The sequence below is a fragment of the Phascolarctos cinereus genome, unplaced genomic scaffold (assembly GCF_003287225.1).
Source record: "Phascolarctos cinereus isolate Bilbo 61053 unplaced genomic scaffold, phaCin_HiC Scaffold_4;HRSCAF=312, whole genome shotgun sequence".
Taxonomy (NCBI): domain Eukaryota; kingdom Metazoa; phylum Chordata; class Mammalia; order Diprotodontia; family Phascolarctidae; genus Phascolarctos; species Phascolarctos cinereus.
In genome coordinates this window covers 109702010-109723661 of record NW_027555847.1, presented here as the reverse complement: position 1 = coordinate 109723661, position 21652 = coordinate 109702010, and the positions used below count along the sequence as shown (strand labels likewise).

The window sequence follows — 21652 nt, the reverse complement described above, 5'->3', positions numbered from 1 at the left end:
TCTTCCCCTTCCCCCTACTCCCCCCCACACCTCCAAGCTGTCCTGAAGGAACCAGTGACTTTTTCCTTTTCCAAGTGGGAGTTATTCACATCAAGCATTTCACTACGACACATCAAGAAAAGTAGGCAGGTTCAAGTCAACCATGAAATGGTCACTTTTTAACCCCGTCCTGTCCTCATTAGGGAAATGCTCAAACACAGCCCGTTTTCAAAGAGGGCTCTTAATGAGGAAAGCTTGCCAAGTCTACCAGCTGCAGTCCCTATAAACTTAGGAGGCAAAAGAAGAAAGGCACTAGGGGGGTGGGAAGGGGGGCGGGGAGAAGGGGGGGGTCTCCTGTTATACAGGTAAATTCGAGGAAACTACAAAAACTCCAGCTAGTTAACCCTTCAGGAAACCTTGAGCATACATTGCTGAGTGCCCACAATGCGTGCTAAATCATATATGAAGCGTTCAAATAAGTTTAATTTCCTTTTAGCCGTAAAGTAATAGAGAAGCTGATGGCATATGTTGATGACAGCAATGAGAAGCAATGACGGTTAGCTCGAATCAGTTTTTACTCCGTGATTTTTTAAACATCCGAAAGTTCATCTACCCCATTCTTTATCCTTAATCCCTTTACGTTAGGCATTTTCCTAGGTATCCTTCTCTTCCGCAATCCCATATACTCCAAAAAGTCGATGATTTCCCTTTGAATAAATATTCAAGTGGAGTTAATTTACCGTAAGAGACGTTCCCCTTAACATAAATTCACTAGTGTCCTTGAACACATCTCTTCAATGTCTGGATCTGTACCCAAATCATTACTTCAAATCTTTTTAAAAACTGAGCCCCCATCTATTTCTCACTTTCTCATACACACATCACTAAACCTAGTGAAAACATTGGCGCCCAGACCAAAGTCCCTCTCAACCACAGATCTGGTGAAGGAGCCCTTATCCTTTGGCAAAAAGAAAGGGAGTGGGGGTGGGGTAACCTAGTATTAAAAATTGGGGAGGTTTCTCTACAGGCATATCCATTCTCTCTCCCTGAAGTCCTTCCCTCTCCCCACCCCTAATCACCAAAGAAAATACTTCCCCTTACCCTCACCCTCAAACCAAGATCACATCCAAAATGTTTCCAAAGCCAAAGAGAGATTACAACCATTAATTAGAATGAATACCCCTGACTTAGCAGCAACAACAGGAGTTCCAGTTAACTCCAGTAGCAGAAGCAGCACAGAGAACTTCATGCCAGGCTCCAGGTAAGAACCACTAACCATTGAGATTGTTCCCCACCCAAAGAGAAGAATCGTTTAGGGGCAAAAAATGTCCCTCACTCTTATCTTCATCTGCCACTCTAAAAATTGAAGTGTTTGTAGTTGTATAGGGCATAGTGATCGTGATAACTTAATGTTTCTACTCACTACTTTCCTTACCAGATTGGGCTCCCCATCCAGGGTAAAGGGGACATAGAGAAGTTAAAAAGTGTGGTTGGGAGAAAGATAATAAAGAGAAGGGGGAGAAGGGGACTGTTAACTGTCTATACTTTATGCTGTTTCTATTTGACTACACTCTTTGCCCTCAGAAGCCCCAGACAGGTAGGTGTGTGATATACTAGTATAACGTTTCTTTCTTAACCTACTTAAGCCAAAGTAACTCTAGACCTTTGGAGGAATAGCTGACCAGAAAACCTCTTGGAAAGAGGGATTGATGAATTTGGTTGTGTGGGACAGGTTGTTTCTTCCCAGCAGCAGAAGTCAATTATCACCTTGGGAAGTGGAAGGAGTAGCCTACCCTTTCCCTGCTCCACTCCCACCTTTTCCAAGGTTCGAGTTATTAGGCTTCCAAAGGGTCTCTGTAGACTTCTTCAAAGATGTCTGGAAACCTTAATCCTTCTCCCTTACTTTCTAGCTTTCTTTCATTCCTGCATTGAATGGGTTAAACAGAGAGGCAGGGCTGGCACACTTTAACCTACCCAAGAAACTAATGGGATAACTCCAGTGTAGCAATTCTAACATGGAATACTAGAGCAGTCCACTCAGCAACTGAGAGCAGACTTCACAGGAATTTGTATTTCAGGATTCCTGTATTTCTTTTTCTTTTCTTTCTTTTTTTTTTTTGAAAATCCCTTTCCCCTCTTCCCTATTCCTGCCACCTTAAAAAGGATGGGGGAGTAGAACATTTTCTGAAACTAACAGAAGGATTATTCATTTCAAAGGGGATTGCTGGTGCCCCAGGTGACAGACTTTTTTTTTTTCTACACCCAAGTGCCGGTAAAAAGCAAGCTGTAACAGCTTTGGGGCCTTTGGGTGACCTCCAAGAGACTAGACCCCTTAAGCCTACAGGCAGACATCTCAAAACAACTACAAATATTGATTGCCTTCCACCATAGTCTCTACCCCATCCCACTCACTGACCTTCTCAGAAAAGTTTGGAGTTAAGGATCCTGTGCCTTTGGGAGAAGATTTTTTTTTCCCTATCTTAATAATGTCATTTTCAATCCACCTAATGACTTTCAGGTTTAGGATGAGGAAGCTAAGCTTCATTTTTATCCCAACACTGAATGGCCAATGTTTTACACACACACACACACACACACACACACACACATTATATATGTGTGCATATATATGTATATTGTGTGTGTGTGTGTGTGTGTGTGTGTGTGTGTGTGTGTGTGTGTGTGTATATATATATATATATATATATATATATACACATATTTTTAAATTGGACTAAGACAGGGAGAGGGGTCTCCTGTTGAACCCAGGGAGCAATCTGAAAAGTTGCTCATCTCTTCTGTTACTTGGAACAGGCAAGAAAAGAACCTCTTGGCCCAGAGATATCTGATCAGCATCTGCTCGTGCTTATGTAGTCTTAAAGTACCGCACAAGTTTATACATCTCTGGAGGCATGCACAAATAAAATTCACAAAAATTCATATATAAAAAATCCAAAGTACTGAAATGGTCTCAACTTGTCAAGAATTACAAAACTGTGTCTGGCTCTCTTGGTGCTTAAACTATTACTGTCAAATTAAGACTAAATCTTGACCCCATTCCCCACCTCCCCAATCTACACTAGTTATTTTTCTCACTACCAGTACCCCTACCACCAGCACCATACACCATCAAGATAAATAAATATCCATGGGCTCCCCAACCCCTCTGGGAGACTGGGAGCTCTTTGGTGTCCCCTGAGGTCAAATCTAAATGACAAAAATGTTCCTTTTAATAATGTTACTGCTGAAATACCAGGATTTAAATACATATAAATATGTATGTATGTATATACACACACATATATACACATATATACATATTACACACCTATATATAAATGTATGTATATGTCTCACTGTCTGTCTACATTTTATGCACCTTTATTTCCAAACTGAAACTCCAAACATAGACTCTGAACTGATTCTCAGTGCAGTCTTAATGATTAGCCCCTATGCATTGCTGTAAAGAGCCGAGTCAGTTCAGAAACTAAAATTACATCTCCTGAAACTCCAAAGAAATCTTTGTACAGTATTACCCATGGAGCACTCTACCTTTTGCATGGTTTAGACTTCAGTTTTACTTTGGTGTCTCAAACTAATTGTTTTTAATTACCTAGTTCATTCACTATATATGTATGTGTGTGTGTGTGTGTGTGTGTGTGTGTGTGTGTGTGTGTGTGCATAATGTACACTCTGTAACATCCTTAACTACTTTGGAAAGAATTACAATTGTTTGTCTGGGTACCAGCTCTTTAGAGTAAATTGATATAATATTTTTACTTCCACAGTTAAGTCAGTGTGTTACCCACTAAAATATGCCATTCTGATCTATGAAAATAGGCAAGCAGATACATTTATATAACTTTTGGAAATGGATGTTTGGGGGTCTCTGCTTTCAAAAGTCTTTAAGTACCAAAAAATACTGTACTGTGCAGGGTAACTCAGTTAAATTTGCTGGCCCCCTCCTCCAAATTGTCCTTTTAGAGGTGTCATTGTAAGTGAAAAGAAATTCAAAACTAGATATAAATTCAGAAATAGTCACTTTCAAAGTTAAGTAAGAGGACATATTACAAGGGATTTTAAAAAATGAAACCACTTATTAAGGAAATACACAGTAAATACATTTTCTATTTTTCTTACATAACTGTACAAGCAGAATTTCTCTAAAATATTTTTATACTTAGAAAACATGGTAAATAACTGAATTAAATGACATTTTGCCATTTCTTTGTAATATCAGAATCTTAAAGAACAGTTACAGATGTTTATATCACCATTTAGCCTATAATTATACTACTGATGTGTCTGACTATTAAAATTAAATACATGCACAATTAAAATGTCTGATGAAAAATAATGGGAAAATTTAATTTGGAAGTCAAACAATGAAATTATCCACATTTACATAGGAAAATGGCTAATCAATTTCTTATTTGCTTTAATAAAAAATGTCATGGCTATAAAATTCAGTACACTCAGGAAAAAAAACATTTTCAAGTGGACAGAAATGCTATCACAAAGATAAATTAAAATTAGCACTCAAATACTTTTACTGCTCAGCAGTTTTTCCTCTGCTACCCATCAATAAAGTAGGAATATGCAGGATATTGTATCAATGAGTATAAGTGCTTGACCTTTGTCCACATCTGGTTTAATAGGAACTTTTCAGCACTGAGGCTTTCCCCATCTTCCAGACCATTAAATGAAAACATCAAACCTCAAATGTAAAACCATAAACCACAACGTTTTGTGTTTCACAACTCTTAGCAGTTTTTACTCAGGCTGCATAAAGGTCAGTTTCTCAGCGTCACAATGGACTGAAATCTATTCTCCTGCATACAGTAAATGTACTGCACACTAATTGTGATATTGATTAAATCTTGAACTCCCTTGACTGATACATTCACATACCACACTTATTTACACAAACGTTTTTCCCCAAACACATAAATAAAAATATGTTAATGGGGGAGTGTTAATCGCATTTTAGGGCTGACAAATATCTATTCAAATGTGGGTTCAAAAGTTAACTTTCCCCCCACTTAACAAAAGTTAGAGTTACATGGAATGGTACTCTGAGATCAGTTCAAAGAAAGTTAGAGTTAATCTTGTGTATTTTGGCGCCTTTTCCCTGCCAGCTACTGTACTTAAAAAAAACAAAACTTGGAGATCTTGTCTGTCTCGTCTCAAGTTCGATGGCAGCTCTTCCAACTGGAGGAGGAGGAGATGGCCATGTTCACAGCCCTAATAATAATTCAGATCACGCCACTTCGGCATCTTGTGTCAAAGTCGAAGCTGGCTTCCCCGCCCCCTTCAACCTGAGAGCTGCCAAGTCCTCACACACTCCGCATTCAACCACAACTTAATGGATGGGATATTGTGCATTAAAATGTGGCCCAGACATACTGGCGAAGAGAGGACAAGGGAAAAGAGAGACAGACACAGACACACACACAGACTTAAGTAGGGGGGGGGGGAAATCTCACAGCAAAACAGCAGGGTGAAATAAATATTGGGGGGGGAATGAAGAGGGAAGAAATTCTTTATAATTTTAGCCCCCACAAACATACACGCACAAAAAAAAAGGAAAGAAAGAAAAATACCACTACAGTTTGACACTACAACATCGTTGGAAATGAAATTTTAAAACACATGCCGATAGAAAACCAACACATACCAAACAGAGTATTAATGGTATTTCCCTTCATAATTGTCTCCCTCTTCCAAACTAAAGGTATGCATTAGGAGTGAAAGTGGGCAGCCTACATGAGAAATACTGTGCCTAAAATAGAAGAGAAAAGAAGAAAACCGTGAGGCAACAAGCAAGAAAGAGAATTGGCTACAAGGTACAACTAAAGTAACGTTCTCACATATAATCCTTTCCAGGGCTTAACTGATAGTTGCCTGCCAGAGAAGGGAGGGAGGGGGGGCGGGAGAGGAGGGGAAGGGAAGGTGGAAGTTGGAGCAGGAAATGTGCCAAGTTCAGCACTTTTTGGACGAACACTCCCATCCACTGATTCCTGGCATAAAAGTGTAACCCATATACAAAAGCTGCCAAAAACAAATACACATAAACACACATACAATTACATATAACATATATGTACAATCCACATATCCCAACCGCAAAACAAATTATATTAGCATTTTAGGAAGATGTGCGATTTATCCCCTTTAAAACACACACACAGAAAGATAATCTGGGGGGGGAAGGAGAGGGAGGAAAAAAAGCAAATAAATACAATCTATCATCTCCACGCCACATACCATTGCATTGTACTGCATTAAATGGATAGGATTCTGAATCTCTAACATAACACAGGGCCGCTGGCTTCACATTTCTCAGGTACAAAGAGAGTAATGCTTTCCTGAAGGGCTGATTTTGTGTTGCTTTTTTGGTTTTGTTTTAATTTCCAGTAGTGGACAGCAGATATTATTGTTGTTGTTATTATTATTATTATTTCTGCAATTCCACCACAGGAAGAGAGCTCTCGGTCAGAGAGGAAAAGGCGGTAAAAGTCAAAGTCAATGAGCAGACCCCCTCCCCTCCCCCTCATTCCCTCTGAATTTGCAGTCTTCCTTCCTCTTTCAGTTGCAATTCTGGAAAGTAGTTTTTGGTGGTTGGCTTGAACGCTGTCCAGGACAGGCTGAGCTCAGGGTCGGGATTTGTGTTTGTTTGTTTGTTTTGTTTTGTAGTTTTCTTTTATTTTGATTGCGGGGGGGGGGTTGCTACTGCAGTTGTTTTTTATTTTGTTTTTTGAGGGGGGGGTCTTTCGTTTCGTTTCGTTTTTAGCTAGGCTTCTCTCTGTGTGATGTATGTGCATAGTGCTGTCTCTTTTATTCTTCCTAGCTCTCTCTCTCTCTCTCTCTCTCTCTCTCTCTCTCTCTCTCTCTCTCTTCCCCTCCCCTCCCCCCAGTTTGGGTCTGGCTCGGCCCTGCAGATCGCGCTGGCGATACTAGAGCCGGGCTGCGTACTTGGCCTCTTTCCGCTTCTCTCTGATTGGCCTGGACAGCGGCGGTGGTTCCCTCTAACCACCACCCACCAAAACACCCTTTCCTCTCCCGAGGCCACCCGCTCTCCCTCTCGCACTTTTTCGTCTCTTTCTCCAACTCCTCTTCCTCCTCCTCCTCCTCCTCCGCCTCCTCTCAGTCCCCCAAACAGCCACCCTCCTAGAACTGTTGGAAAGCGCAGCTCTTCGCTTCCGCCTGGCGGCTGAGTGAGATACCAGAAAGAAGGGAGGGGGAAGGGATCTGGGGAAATAGCTATTGCATATTCATATCTCAAGCCTCCAATGAGAGCAAGCGAGCTACAGAAAGCCAAAGGGGCAGCCAGCATTGAAGTCTGGTCAGCAGCATGCGGGTCAAAGCGCCCCCCTGAAATCAGCACTGTATATGATACCAATGAAGGCACTGGATTTCTCTGGCCTCACCGTGTGTGTGTGTGTGTGTGTGTGTGTGTGTGTGTGTGTGTGTGTGTGTGTGTGTGTGTGTGTGTGTGTGTGTGGTGTTTGGTCTTTGTGCTGCTGTGGTTTGGGGGGTGGGAAAGTAGGGGGGTGGGGAGCGGGTGTGAGTATATGTGAGGGTGAGAGTGACGATGAAAAAGAGAGAGAGAGAGGCACTCTGTGTGACTCTCGATGGGGATTGTATGCCTGCCTTTGTGTGATTCTTGAGTGTGTATCTGGGGTGTACTTTCTACTGGAGACAGCGTGCAGTCCCTCTGCAAGAGGGCTTAGCAGAATAGGGATGATGATGTCTCAGTAACTGCTTTGGGTTTTAACTGTTAAAAGAATATAAAAAATATATTAGCATCTAGACTACTAGATCAGGCGAGGTGTTTTTTTTTCTAGCAACTTTTCGGGGATCCTCTTTCCAAGGCTACATTTGTTCTCTGTGAAAAAAAAGTTGATCTGGGACTTGGTTATCCTTAAAACAAAGTAACTTGAAACTACTTAGTGACTAAAGTATAAGTGTATGTCTACATAGAAGTAATATTAGATATTAAGTGATTAAAAGTAAAGAGGCATCTTTTACTAGAACTGGGCCTATGGATTTTCTTCTCTAAAGTAGCTTTAATTAACAAATAGCCATAAAGTCGTTTCTTTGTTCTTCAGTTAAATATCCATTGTTTTGTTTCATTTTTAAAAACATGATCATTTAATGAAAATATATTTAAAAGTTAAATTATGAGTTTTTTCAATTCAAATATTAGACAAATCAGATATGAAGAAATTTTCAAATGAAAATGGAATGCCTTGTCTGGAAATTATACCATACTACTCCACACACATTTTTAGAAGATTTTATTATACAGTGATGCTGACTAATTATGTAATCACACAAGGGACAACAATGGCTTCAAATATCCTCTAAAAACCTGTTCAATTATATGATTACCAGTGGGACCAGAATAGCTCCAGACGAATTGTTCTTATCTCTCTACTAAATATTAGCATGTCAGTATTTTATCCCAATTATGTTTATCCCAAAAGTCCAGAAGAGCTTCAACAACATACTTCTGCTTCATAGAACCTGCAATGCACAGTATTAAATACAGATGCTTTTGCAAACCCCATTCCTATTTTCTTACTGAGAACATTATACTTAAGTACATACTTACACATACTTAGAACATTTTTTTTAAACAATAAAACTGAGAAACTCTCAAGGTGATGCCGATACACTAGAATTTGTAAGAAGCCAGAGTTGATGCTAGATTGTCAATTGTCAATTTTAATTTGGGTGTTTAACTTTTATAATGCTAACCTTTCATAAATATTCTAGAGAGAGGAAATAAAGGGGTAAACATAAGTGGGAAATGATTAGGCTTTTCCCATTATACATATATATGTATACATATATACAAATTATATATATATATACATATATACAACTTTATATATACATATACATATATATATATACACATGTATACATGTATACACACACATACACTTTTATATAGCATCCAGAGGAAAAGAAATGTTAGATTACTTTCCTACCCAGGGATCAGAGAATACAACCATCCAATAAATATGTGTTATAACCAGAAACTATGATGCCTAGATAATCAACTGAGTAGATAATAGGTCTTTTTGCCTAAGTTAAGATCATACTGTAGCCATTTATTTGTTTGTATGCATTTAAAATTTAGGATTAAATAGCTACTTACCGATGATGAATGCTAATTAAAATAATAAATAAAACAACTATAAAAACAGACTGTAGAGCATTAATGAAAATGCATTGAAAATTCTCTTTTGTCATTGGTTTAGACAGGGCTGAAAAAGTCCTGAAAAGGATTGCTATCATTGTTCCTTGAAGTCACTTAGCTAAGCTACCAGTTCCTCAGAACACACAGGACAATTCATGTGAAGAAAGAGGTGATGCTATGTAAAGTATTTAGTGTTATTCAAGAGAGGTGCTATATAAAATAAGAAAGGGAGAAGGAAAGCAGAAAGCAGAAAGAAGTAGGTTTCCAAAGCTATCTAAGCTCAACTGACTATTATTAAAACAGATGAGTCTAGATTTAGAGTCACCTGTTATTTGATTTCCACCCCCCCAAGCATATTATATAGTAATAAACAATACTATTGTATGTCACTTTGAACATTTCATAGATTATATTTTTATTTACATGTCCTTTCAACACACGAGGCTTGTAAGCATACACACACCTATTCTGATCATTCTTCCTCCTATTTATCTGTCAAATAAGAAAACTATATCACACTTATATTTTATACAGGGTTTGACTATACAGTCAAACATACTTTAATGTGTAGCTTATGGAAATTGGTCTCATTACTTTATACTCACTTTGCATATGTTCTTAAGCTAGAATTCCCAATTGGTTAATATCCAGAGTAGCCAGCTAATTTCTAACATTAACCTGGGCATATAGGTAAATAAATGTATATACATTAGCATACGCTTTTAAATAAATGGATCTTTTTTGATTTAGGATCACTTTGGTTAATGGCCTTTCGAACAATATGATTAAAGTCCAAAATATTCTCTTTTATGGTTGTCTTTTTTAAAAAAATTGCATCATTTATTCATCAAAATTAGTCATCAAGGAAATGTCTACAAAAATAAGCACTATTCAAAAACCACTTAGGCACTTTGGCTCTCTACACTGAAGTGATTCCAGTAGAACAAGTAATTTTTCTGCCTTAAGTTAAAGCCATGTCATCCATTAGAACTTAAAAGAAGCTTCTACAAGCAGACTAAAGCTTTGGATGTTTTTGCTCCATTCATAATTAAATTAATCATATATATATGTATGTATATATACATATGTATGTATATATATACATATATATTTTTTGCAAAGTAAGAATTTAAAAACTTGCACATCTGTGTGTTTGTTTATCTTTGAAAATAATCACTATATAATTATTTCTAGAAGGCATGCACTACTACACTGCTTTATATCACAATTGAAGTAATTCCTCTATCCCAACCAAGCCAGTAATTTTCAGTTATTACTGCAAAGGTGTTTATTTTGGCTTCTATGTTTCTTTAAAAAAATAGAGTAAGCATGTTTTTAGTTTCATCGATACATTTTTTAAATGGTATTAAACAGTACATAATAACTAATAAACATAATTAGATTATGGCATTTAGGCTGTTTTAAAACTAACATTCATTTTTAACTAAGCCTATTACTTTATAAATTCATTAAAACATTTGATAATTTTAATATTAAGCTAATTGTATATCAGATGTTAAAATTATTTACCAATAATTTCATAATTTATAAAATTATAGCATCATGTTACAGAATTCAAGATCCATATACTGATAGACTGTCAAATAATAGTTACAAATGTTTTTGTCAAAAAGCATTTTGCCATATTTAGATAAGCTTATGAGGAAGAGCCTATACAGCACCTACATTTTGCTTTGAAGGTTAAATGTATGCTACATCTCCTTATTGACAATAGTTTCCATTAAATTATAAATGTACTAATAGGAGGTTTTTACTGAGGTATGGAGGAAACTTATCCAGTACGTTTTCTTTCAAATTAAGACCAAGTATAAATAATAAATACCAGTGGCTATCTTGACTATTCATTGGTTATGGAAGACTTCAACTATAATATATTAAGCCCTTTCTTCATGGCCATAACACTGTCAAAATAAACACAGTATCTATTCCACAGAATATAGCTGTTCATTGTACATAGACTAATCTGGATCTGGAATGGTCCTGAAGACATCACCTTAGCCTGCCCCTGCCTTCAGGTAGATGAATGATTCAAATTTACAGGTATCCGTTGTAAAATTTTAAACTTTTGTGAGTGTGTGTGTTTAAAAATAAATATATGTATACACAGTTTGCCTTCTTTCACTAATTACAAGCTGCACCTGTGCACATACATATCTAATGGCATCTGCTAACATCATAAATTTCAAGTGGTTTATGGTGTCATCAAAAGCCTGAGATAGTGGTATGGCTCATAGCCTTACAACCTTCAGGCTATGGTCTTGTTAAACCTCACAGGTTAAATGGAGTCAGATTCCCTCAGTACTACATGCCAACAGCAGGTTTCTATAGCCATGAAGGAACTTTAGCTATGAGTCAGAGATAAATGGCATTCTGGCATGATGAATCAGAAATATCAACTAGCCACCCTCAAAACACTTCACAAATACCAACCTCCATTTTATGAATTCCAGATATGGCCTATGGACTATTTCTTACCATATTTATGATTTGAAGAGTTACATATTTTAAATGCTCATAGTTATGTTTTCTTGTTTCAAAGGTCTTACATATGTTTGAAATACCTTTGTAGAATTTCAAAAATCAGTTATTATTCAGCATTTATTAATCACTTACTGAGAGGAGCTAGATCACACAGTGGATGAGTTCTGGGCTTAGAATCAGGTAGACTCATGTTCATGAGTTCAAATACAACCTCAGACACTTACTAGCTGTGTGACTAGCATGTCATTTAACACTGTTTGCCTCAATTTCTCATCTGTAAAAATGAGCTGGAGAAGGAAATGGTAAATCACTCCAGTATCTTTTGCAAAAGAAAAAAAAAACAAATGGGGTCAGCAAGAGTCTGACACATCTGAACAACAACAGTCACTGACATTTTATTAACTTACATATAAGATTTCTGACACAATAGAGTTACAAAAACAGTGATCCAACAGAATACAAGGAATGTAAGGAAGATTTATATAATATGTTAATATTTAACTTTGTTTCTTTGTCTAGACCTTAGATTTCATCTGCATAGGGAGCTCTCTAGTCAGGAAAGTCCCTCTACCAACAGATGATAGATAGGCAATTTCTCTGAAATATAAAATCTTGGAGAGAGTGTTAGAAAGAGGTTAAATGACTTGTCCAAGGTCACACATCATAGCCAGTATGTGTGAAAAGCAGGTTGTGAATCCACATCTTCCTTACTCTACTACCTCACAATACTTCTCATAATTATTGTCCTTGAAAAATATCATGGTGGTTTTTTTTCCTCATATATGGTTTCATCTAAGAGGTGACTAAATTCAAACTACGTAACTCACATACATATCTGCACGCGGCAAACCATAAAGGTCATACCATCATAGATTTAGAGCAGCAAAAGGATTTCAAAAGCCATCTATCAAAATATGTCTCTTCAAACCACTGTACTACAGCCCAGAAGAACCTTAGTCTTTACCACTGCCAACTAAGTAATAAAAATAAGTGGTTACATGTTACTTCTTTGTCTTGTAGCTGGGGAAACCAAGGCACAGACATAGCAAAGTTACCAGTTGTGATTGATTGAAATGTACCATTTCTCTGATTTTGTTTATGGAAAGATTATTGTTCTAAGATATATTTGTAATACTCCCTTAACTTAAAACACATGTCCATATATATAAAACCAAAAAGATAATTCTAGATTTAGCTGCATGTGGATTATCCACTTTGTGGATTGCATTTAGTTGGTATGTCCTGGGAATATGTAATTTATGAGGCTAAGTGAAATACAGTACTGAAAATGAGACTGCTGCCAGCACCCCCTGCTTTCAAATACAGGCCTTCTCCAAAACTGAATGAAAAGGGGTTAGAGGTTAACTGCGGTGATGCCTTATCCTTCACTGCAGTTAATCGAGCAAATACTTTAGTTTTTGTTTCTCTCTTTTTGATGACAAGGCACCTTAACTGTATTAAGTCATGTAAAAGGAGCATAACATGATACAAAAGATTGCCAAGAGTGTTTCATACCTCAATCACAAAGCCCGCCCAATAATGATAATGACCAGAACTGAGCCTCAGCTGAGATAGAGATCTTTTTCTTGGTGAGAGAGGATTGTTGAAACATTTTTCCTGGTAGGTATACATTTATGGGACTAATCTGATTCCAACCTATTCTCCCTTCCACTGCCAAGGCTGTTTTTCTAAAGCATAGGTGTGACCATCTCTCTCTCTCTCTCTCTCTCTCTCTCTCTCTCTCTCTCTCTCTCTCTCTCTCTCTCTCTCTCTCTCTCTCACACACACACACACACACACACACACACACACACACACACACACACATCTCTTCAGTGAACTCTTCTAACTCCCCATCACCTTCAGAATCCTTACCTTTCCAGTCTTCTTAAATGTTAATCTCCACCCATTCTATAATACTGCTCCACTGACCCATTTGCAGTTCCTAAAAGACAACACTCTGGTCTCCGTGTTTTTGCACTGGCTATTCCCATTGCCTGGAATGTTCTGCCCCCTCCTATTTATTAGAGCAGCAAAAGGATTTCCCTGGCTTCATTCAAGATTCAGCTGGTGCACTGAGTACACTTCCCCTGCCCTTCTGGGAGGGCTGTGTTGACAGAATCAGTTAAGTGTGGAGATCGATGGCCAACACAGTAACTTTCTTCTATGGCCCGGGCCATGGGAGCTCTACCCCATAATTTGTGCAGCCAACATTATTGATGAAGGACAAATCGAGGTAGAAATTAGTCAGTCAATTAGTCAATATATATTTATAAATTGCCTTCCATGGGCTAGGCCCTGTGCTAGTTAGAAATAACCAATCTAATGACTGTCCTATGAGGATACAAAGAAAGGCAAAAGATAGTCCCTGGCCTAAAGGAGTTCACAATCACAAAATTAGCTCTTAGTGGGTAGCCATTGACCAAATATTGTGTGAAAGAGGAAGATTCTAGGACTTATAGCATCATTCTCTCACTTCTTCCTTTATCTTTCCATTGGTACTACCCCATGATATCACTGGTATTGTCAACTAGCCCTTCTTAGGGGAGGGAGAACAAAGGGTGAGCTTTAGTCTTGGTGATCTTTTTTCATAACTACTAATTGTACTATGTTTTACAATGAAGTGTCCTAAAAGAAAAAGCCTGTGTCCCTTTTAGTATATCCATGGAGCATCCAGACTTATCTCAGAGGACATTTAGTCAACAGTATTTAGTAAATGATATTTTGTCTTAATGACTACAATTTTATGATCCTTGTTAAGCTTCCACTTACACGTGGTTCTCTGCTGGCCAACAGACAAATAATTTAAACATGACATTTGTACCCATGGAGCTTATGATCAGAGATGGGTGTCACTAGCACTGACAAACATGAAAAAGGACATAAGAGCACACAAACATACCACTGTACAACACCAAATAACATTATACTGAGCACAAGCTATAAATTACTGAGAAGCTTGTACATTATGTACAAGTTTAGCATACGGTTACTCTGTTGGCAGACTTAAAAGAGGCAAGACATTCAATCAGACTTCAGATTCTCACCCATAGAAATGTTCTTCAATCAGCCCATCAGGACAGAAACGTTGTATCTGACAAAGTAATATTAGGGCAACATATATATAAAGCTGCTAGGCAGCGCCATAGTGCAGAGAGCGCCAGGCCTGGGTCTGGAAGAACTGAGTTCAAATGTGGCCTCAGACATTTACTAGCTGTGTGACCTTGGTTGGGCAAGTCATTTAACCTTGTTCTGTCTCAGTTTTCTGCATTGTAAACGGGAAGGCACCTACCTCCTAGGGTTGTTACAAAGATCAAATGAGATAATAATTGTAAAGCCAATTAGCACAGTGCCTGGCACACAATAGGTATGCTTAATAAATGCTTGTTTCCTTCCTTCCAGCAGAAGCACTTCAAATCAAAACCTCCTCTGAGATGTTAAAGATTATCCCCATCTTTGTGTCTACAAATAAGTACCTTGAAAGGTAGGACTACATGGTAACATTAAAAAAAAATTGAAGAGAAATTGTGCATTCACAGGAGTCCTGGCCCCAGTGAAGTTGTCTTATTAGGAGATTTGTATATTAGCATGTCTTGAAATATTTTGGAAACCCACTATTTGGAATTGCCAATATCCTCAGGGGTGGCACCTCTCTGTCTTTGAAGAATAGATTTTTAGAAATAATCAAATCTAATGACTAAAAACAAAAATAATATTAACAAAGCAAGGGGTCTGATTTTCTTCTGTGGTTTATAAACTTGACTGTGAAGACAGAGCTAAAATAAAATAAAATATTTTATCACCAGTAAACAGAATTCTTCTTAGCATTTTCTTTTTACATGAAGGTTGAATCAGATTGTTTCCCAGGATCATACAGAAAATAGGAGACTTCTTAGTCAAGGCAGCAAGCACCCAGAAGTGAACTCTGATGACCCCCACTATGACAACTCCCAAGGCAATCATAGAAAGCTGTCTCTGGACTCTTGACTTCTTGATCACCCCCCAAAAAGCTGTGGTGAGGGTTGTAATATCTAGCAAGGGTTCTTAATGTAGTATGTATGAAGTTAAAAAATATTTTGATTCCTTTATAAACTTAAGTATTTCATTCTACAAGCTTCCACCAGACTGCCAAAGGGGTCCCAGGACACAAAACAGGTTAAGAACCCCTGATCCCCTACCAAATAACTTCTGTGCAGGAGAATGGCCAAGTGTTGTCCTCACATCCCAGTCTTCACTTTAGGGTACTCCCTAGAATATTTAGAGATGTGGAAAGTAATTCCTAAAAAATTTCACCTCTCTAGCCAGAGCATCTCCCTACTGAGGGATGACACTAAGCCAGACATAATCTAATTGAAGGACAGTACAAAACCCTATCTGCTTCAAAGTATTTGAGGTAAACTTCTTTCACTGCTTGACATGTCTACCCTTAATTTAATTCTTTTGAGTTAAGGCATCGTTTTCAAAAGGTTCAATTTAAAAGTCAATGCACTGTTCATCAAGAGAACAAACTGACACCTTAGCACCCACTGAGAACAGATCATGTGAAATGAGGAGGCAGGGTAAACATGGATGGAGTCAAGCAACCAAAAGTCAAGAGATCTGTTTTTTTTTAATTCCAGCCTTGGCACTTACCAGTTGTGTGGCCATGGCATCACTTAAACTGAGCCTTGCCCTCCTCTTCTGTAAAATGGGAACAATGATATATATGCTACCTACTTCATAGGGTTGTTATAAAGAAAGTTTTAATTTATTTTCTAAACTTTAAAGCAGGGGTTCTTATCCTGCCATCCATGAACAATATAGATGGATAGCTAGATAGATATACACACATGTGCATATGTAAGTATATGTAACTCATATAAAATATATATATATATATATATATATATTCACACATGCCAATATAATTGGTTTCCTTTTTAATCAGATATATTTATTTTATTCATTTTAAAACATGATTCTGAGAAAAGAGTCCATAGACTTTACCAGGCTGCCAAAGGGATCCATGTCACAAAAAGACTAAGAAGCCCTGCTTTAATTGATAATTTCAGTGTGTTGTTGTTGTTATTGTTGTTACAGCGAACCAGAGTGGTAAAGCAGCCATCAGTTTTGAAAAATACAAAGTGCTGGATAATAATGAGGCTAGGTTGCTGGAGTTTAAAATGCCTTTAAACACATATCCTGGATGGTCAGACATCAAACCACTCCCTCCTCAAGGCAAAGAGGTAGAACTTTTCTTATTCCTTCTCTACACATGCCTCAGGCTGACCTTTTCTAACTTCCCTGCTGCATGTCTACATTAGTATTTATTTTAACCTGACTTCATCAGTACTCCTATGATTTGGAAAGAAGCACACAGTGCCTGGTCTCCAACCCCACCAGGCACAGCTTTGCAAATGAGTGATTCTGTTAGAAACCCAGGCTCAGAACTGAAAGCAGCCTTAGAGATACATCTAATCCAGGGGTTCTTAACCAGGGGTCTATGGACAGATTTGAGGGGGTCCAGGAACATGAATGGGGGGAATTAAATTTTTATTTTTGGTAACTTCTAACTGAAATTTATCATTTCCTTCAGTTATTTAAAAATATTATCCTGAGAAGGGGTCCCCAAGCTTCCCCAGACTACAAAAAGGGGCCATAACACACACAAAAAACTTTAGAAACCCTGATATAATCTAACCTCTCATTTTACAGTTGACAAAATTGAAAGCCAGAGTAAAATGCAGAAGGTCCCATTAGGTGGCCTGAGAGCAAGGAATCAAACCCAGGTTCTCTGACTCCAAATTCAGAGTTCTTTCCATCACACCACATTACCTCCCTTCTAAACTCTTATTTTCTGACCATACTGCTTCTACTAATAACAACTGGCATTTATATGGCACCTTACTTAAGATTTCATGAAGTACTTAACATATTTTGTCTCATTTAATCCTCACAACACTGTGAGGTATATGCTATTATTGTTGTTGTTTTTGTTATTGAGTCATGGCTGACTCTTCATGACCTTATTTGGAGTTTTCTAGACAAAGATACTGGACTGGTTTGCCCTTTCCTTCTCCAGCTCATTTTACAGATGAGGAACTGAGGCAAACAGGGTTAAGTGACTTGCCCAGGGTCACACAGCTACTAAGTGTCCCAGACTAGATTTGAACTCAAGAAAAAGTCTTCCTGATTTCAAGCCCAGCAGTTTATCCACTGCAATACCTAGCTGCCCCCAAATATGCTATTACTATCCTCATTTTACAAAGGAGAAACTGAGACTTAGAAACATTAAAAGATTTGCCCAGGAACACAAAGCCAGTAAGTGACGGAGCCTAGATTCAAACCCAGGCCATCCAGGGTTCCATCCACGAAACCACCACTGCCTTTCAAAGTTACTTCATCCCATAAAAATTCCTCCTTTGTATCCAAAGATAACTAGGTTAAACCTTCGAAATTTATAACAATTCATATTCATATAAAACTTTTAACATTTGCAAGCACTTTCTTCACAACAACCCAGGAGATAGCTAGGGCAGGAAGGCAACAAGTATTTATTAAACACCTACTATGTGCCAGGCATTGTGCTAAGTTCTAGGGATACAACTATAGGCAAAAAAGTAATACAACCCCTGCCCTCAAGAGCATTATTCTAATGGGGAAAGACAACACATGAAAAGGAGCAGGAAAGAGAGAAGTATAATTAGGGATACCTGGGCATGGGCATGGTGGCAAAGTTCATAGAGTCAGAAGCACAGCTGTCAATGAAGCATGACCAGCCTGGGCCTGTCCCCAAAATGGAGATCCCAGGAAGAACTCATCAATGGTAAATGAGATGAGTATTGCCAAAGGATGTTCCAGAAGGTCCCAGGCACCCAGGAAATGTCCAGCGTGAGAAGTTAGTTGAGTCATGGCAGCAAATTCTAAAGCGTCAGAATATTATTCCTATTTTACAGAGAAGGAAACTAATTTTCTGATAGACTAAATGATTAATACAAAATCACACAACCAGTAAATCTGTGAAGTGGGATTTACAACTAGGATGTTCTATTAGCAGAAAGACCTTCCCAGCCCTCCTGAGTAGTGTCGAACAGCAAGGGACCGGGAATAAAAAAACCACCTTATTTTGGATTCAGTCAGACAGCCACGTTTAAGGACCTAGAGGGCACATGTGGCCTCGACCTTACAGATTCCCCAACCCTGGTACTCTTTGTATCTCACTACCTCAATGGGAATTTAAACTGACTCAAACAAATACTGATAAAACTTAAAGCTGAAAATAGTCCCAGAGGATATCTAGTCCTCCATCCTTAGGGGGCTTGAAGACTTTTCATAATCAGAGTTCCTGATTAAAGCAAAAATAAGCCTTATGGTAAAAACCTAATCAGCTAAAACCTGAGTTATTTTTGTTGGCTTCAAACTAAAAACAAAACTTATCTAGAAAGAGTCTAGGATCATAATATGTACAAGTGGAACAGGCTTTTAAAAAAACATCTTGTACAATTCTCTTATTTTGCATGTAATAGGGACTAGCCAATGAACCCAAAATGCTCATCTGATATGATCCCCTCATGGATTTTGGAGGTGCACAAACATTGTGTAACTGTTTCCAATCTGCTAACCACATGGCAAAAAAGGAGCCTCTGATTGACTAGAGGAGCAAAACTGGGGTGTATTCAAAAGTTCCTAGTCAGCCTGGGCCTGCCTCTCACCCCTCCTCTCCCACCTCGGCTGATTACTTGTTGCCTGGCCACATTCTGGTGAGAGAGGGAGAGAGAGAGAATTCTGCAAGGGAAAAGGTCCTGGTCCCTACTCATCTGAGGTTGACATGTGGCCCATGAATACTGGCCTTGGTTCCTGGCTTGACTTTGTTTTTTTCCTGTTTTAGATGAAGTGAACTGGAGCTGGCTGTGACCTTGTGAACTCCAATATATCAGGCAAATGAGCCACCAGGAGGTCAGGGACTGGAGTCCATGCAAGACTTTGCAGTCAGTCAGAACCAAGGAGGAGAATGACAGCTGAGATGGAGACTCATCCAACAGCAATGCTATATTTAGATATGAACTTGGTGGTGCAAATGCTATGTAGCAACTGTGTTAAGGCTGAGTCACCTTTCCCCAGGAACTGACATGGTAGAAGGTAGAAGGTATACCTTATAGTACAAGGTAGAGTATACCTCACCCCTCAAAGTCTTAGAGGGAAAAGTTTATACTTCTGTTTGGATGTATTTTTCATGTGAATATCCTATTGTAAAAGTTAATTGATGATAATTGGTAAATGGATTTGGGGATTAATGACCGCTGTTAGTGGTGGGAACCCACTGGAATTCTAGGCTTAACATCTTAGGGGTACCCCTGGAACACAATGTGGGGGTAAGAGGAATATAGCCAGCCTAGCTCAGAGGCAATGAATCCAAAGCAACTTACTAGAGATCACACAAGCTTCAAATCCTGAGCCAAATAATAGTTCACTAAAGAGTGAGTCTAGGCAGGAAAGAGCTCTGGACAGAATGTGCTCTGACAGTTGAGAAAAGAGAGAATTTCCCCTTTCCTTTTGGGTGGGAGATGATTTCTCTTCCTTCCCTCCCCTCTGCTCCACCAGGGCCATGGTATCTTTCAGCTGACCTACTCTCTTAACTGTAGACACCAGGTGCCGGACCCAAGTAGCTTACTAAATCATCATGCCAAACAGAAATGCTGAGCCCTGGGACAGTATCATGGCACCACAAGAAGAAAAAGCATATCCTAGCACTGAGCTAATTATGTCCCTGGCTAATTATTAAAATTAAATGTACCAATGGGGGCTCATGAGCTAAAATTTTAGATGTGCAGACCCACAGAGCATCTTAAACCTGGTAGTAATTTCCAGGGATACTCAACCTACACATTTAAGTTGGGAAAGGGACAGTTCTGGGCACTGAAGAAAAAAAGATTTTTTTAAAAAGTCTCTGACCTTAAGGAGACTTTGCTGGAAGGCACAATCTATATATGGATATGTACTTAAAAACTGGGAGATTCAGGAAACTCTTCCTATAAGGGATGCAACCTTGAAGAAAGGTAAGGATTCTAAGAGGTAGAAATGAGGAGGGACACATTCCAGGCATGGGGTAAAGCTTGTACAAAGTCATAAGTAAATGCCAAGTTTCAAAGGAACAGCAATTTACAATTTGACTGGAATATTGAGTGTATGAAGCAATGTGAACTATATCTGAAAAGGTAAGCAAGAATCAGTTTGTGAAGTGTTCTAATTGCCAGGATGTAATTTGTAGTTGACCCTTAATTCAATAGAGAGCCACTGGAGATGCAAGAGAATAGCAAATCAGATCTCTGCTTTTGGAATGTCATTTTTGACAATTGTCTAGAGGAAAAATTGATGAGGGAAGAGGTTGAAAGCAGGAAGACCAATTTCAAGGCCATTTCAACAGACCACCACATGACCTGATAAGGACCTGAATTAGGATGGAGTCTAAAAATGGAAAGAAGGGAACAGATGCAAGAGGTGTAGTAGAGGTAATTTTTACAAAGCTTGGCAACCTATCAAGGGAGAAGAAATAGTCAAAGATGACTGAGGTGTTGAATCCTGATGACTAGAAGGAAAGTGGTGCCTTCAGAGTGCCCAGCACTTTGCACAATATTGATTGATTGATTGATTAATATGAGAAATTTTGGAAGAAGGCTGGAATTGGAGATTGGAGGGAGAAGATGATGAGTTTTTTTGGACATATTGAATTTGAGATACCTACTGGTCGTCTAGGTAGAGATTATCACCAGGCAGTCTTTCTTTCCTGGAGTTCAGCAAAGATACTAGAAAGGCTCCATCTTTCCTGTTAGCCAGGTTTGCAACTTTGGAATCACCTCTGACTCCATTCTCCATTATTACCCCCTCCATCTATTTAAACTATTACCGATCAATAAGCAATTATTAAGTGCCTACTATATGCCAGAAAAGGTGCTAGGCACTGAGAATATAAATGAAACAATT

General features: G+C 38.4%; 1 long non-coding RNA gene across 1 annotated transcript in view; it reads left to right on the top strand.

Annotated features, from left to right (window-relative positions):
- Nucleotides 1-1006: 1006 nt before the first annotated feature.
- LOC110196482 (uncharacterized) overlaps nt 1007-21652 on the top strand; it is a 21690-nt gene continuing 1044 nt past the window's right edge. Inside the window, exons 1-5 of the long non-coding RNA XR_002321228.1 lie at nt 1007-1240; nt 5714-5825; nt 15095-15176; nt 16772-16917; nt 19560-21652. The exon at nt 19560-21652 is cut by the window's right edge and continues 1044 nt beyond it. This is a non-coding gene — a long non-coding RNA (uncharacterized LOC110196482). The remainder of the gene's footprint in view (nt 1241-5713; nt 5826-15094; nt 15177-16771; nt 16918-19559) is intronic.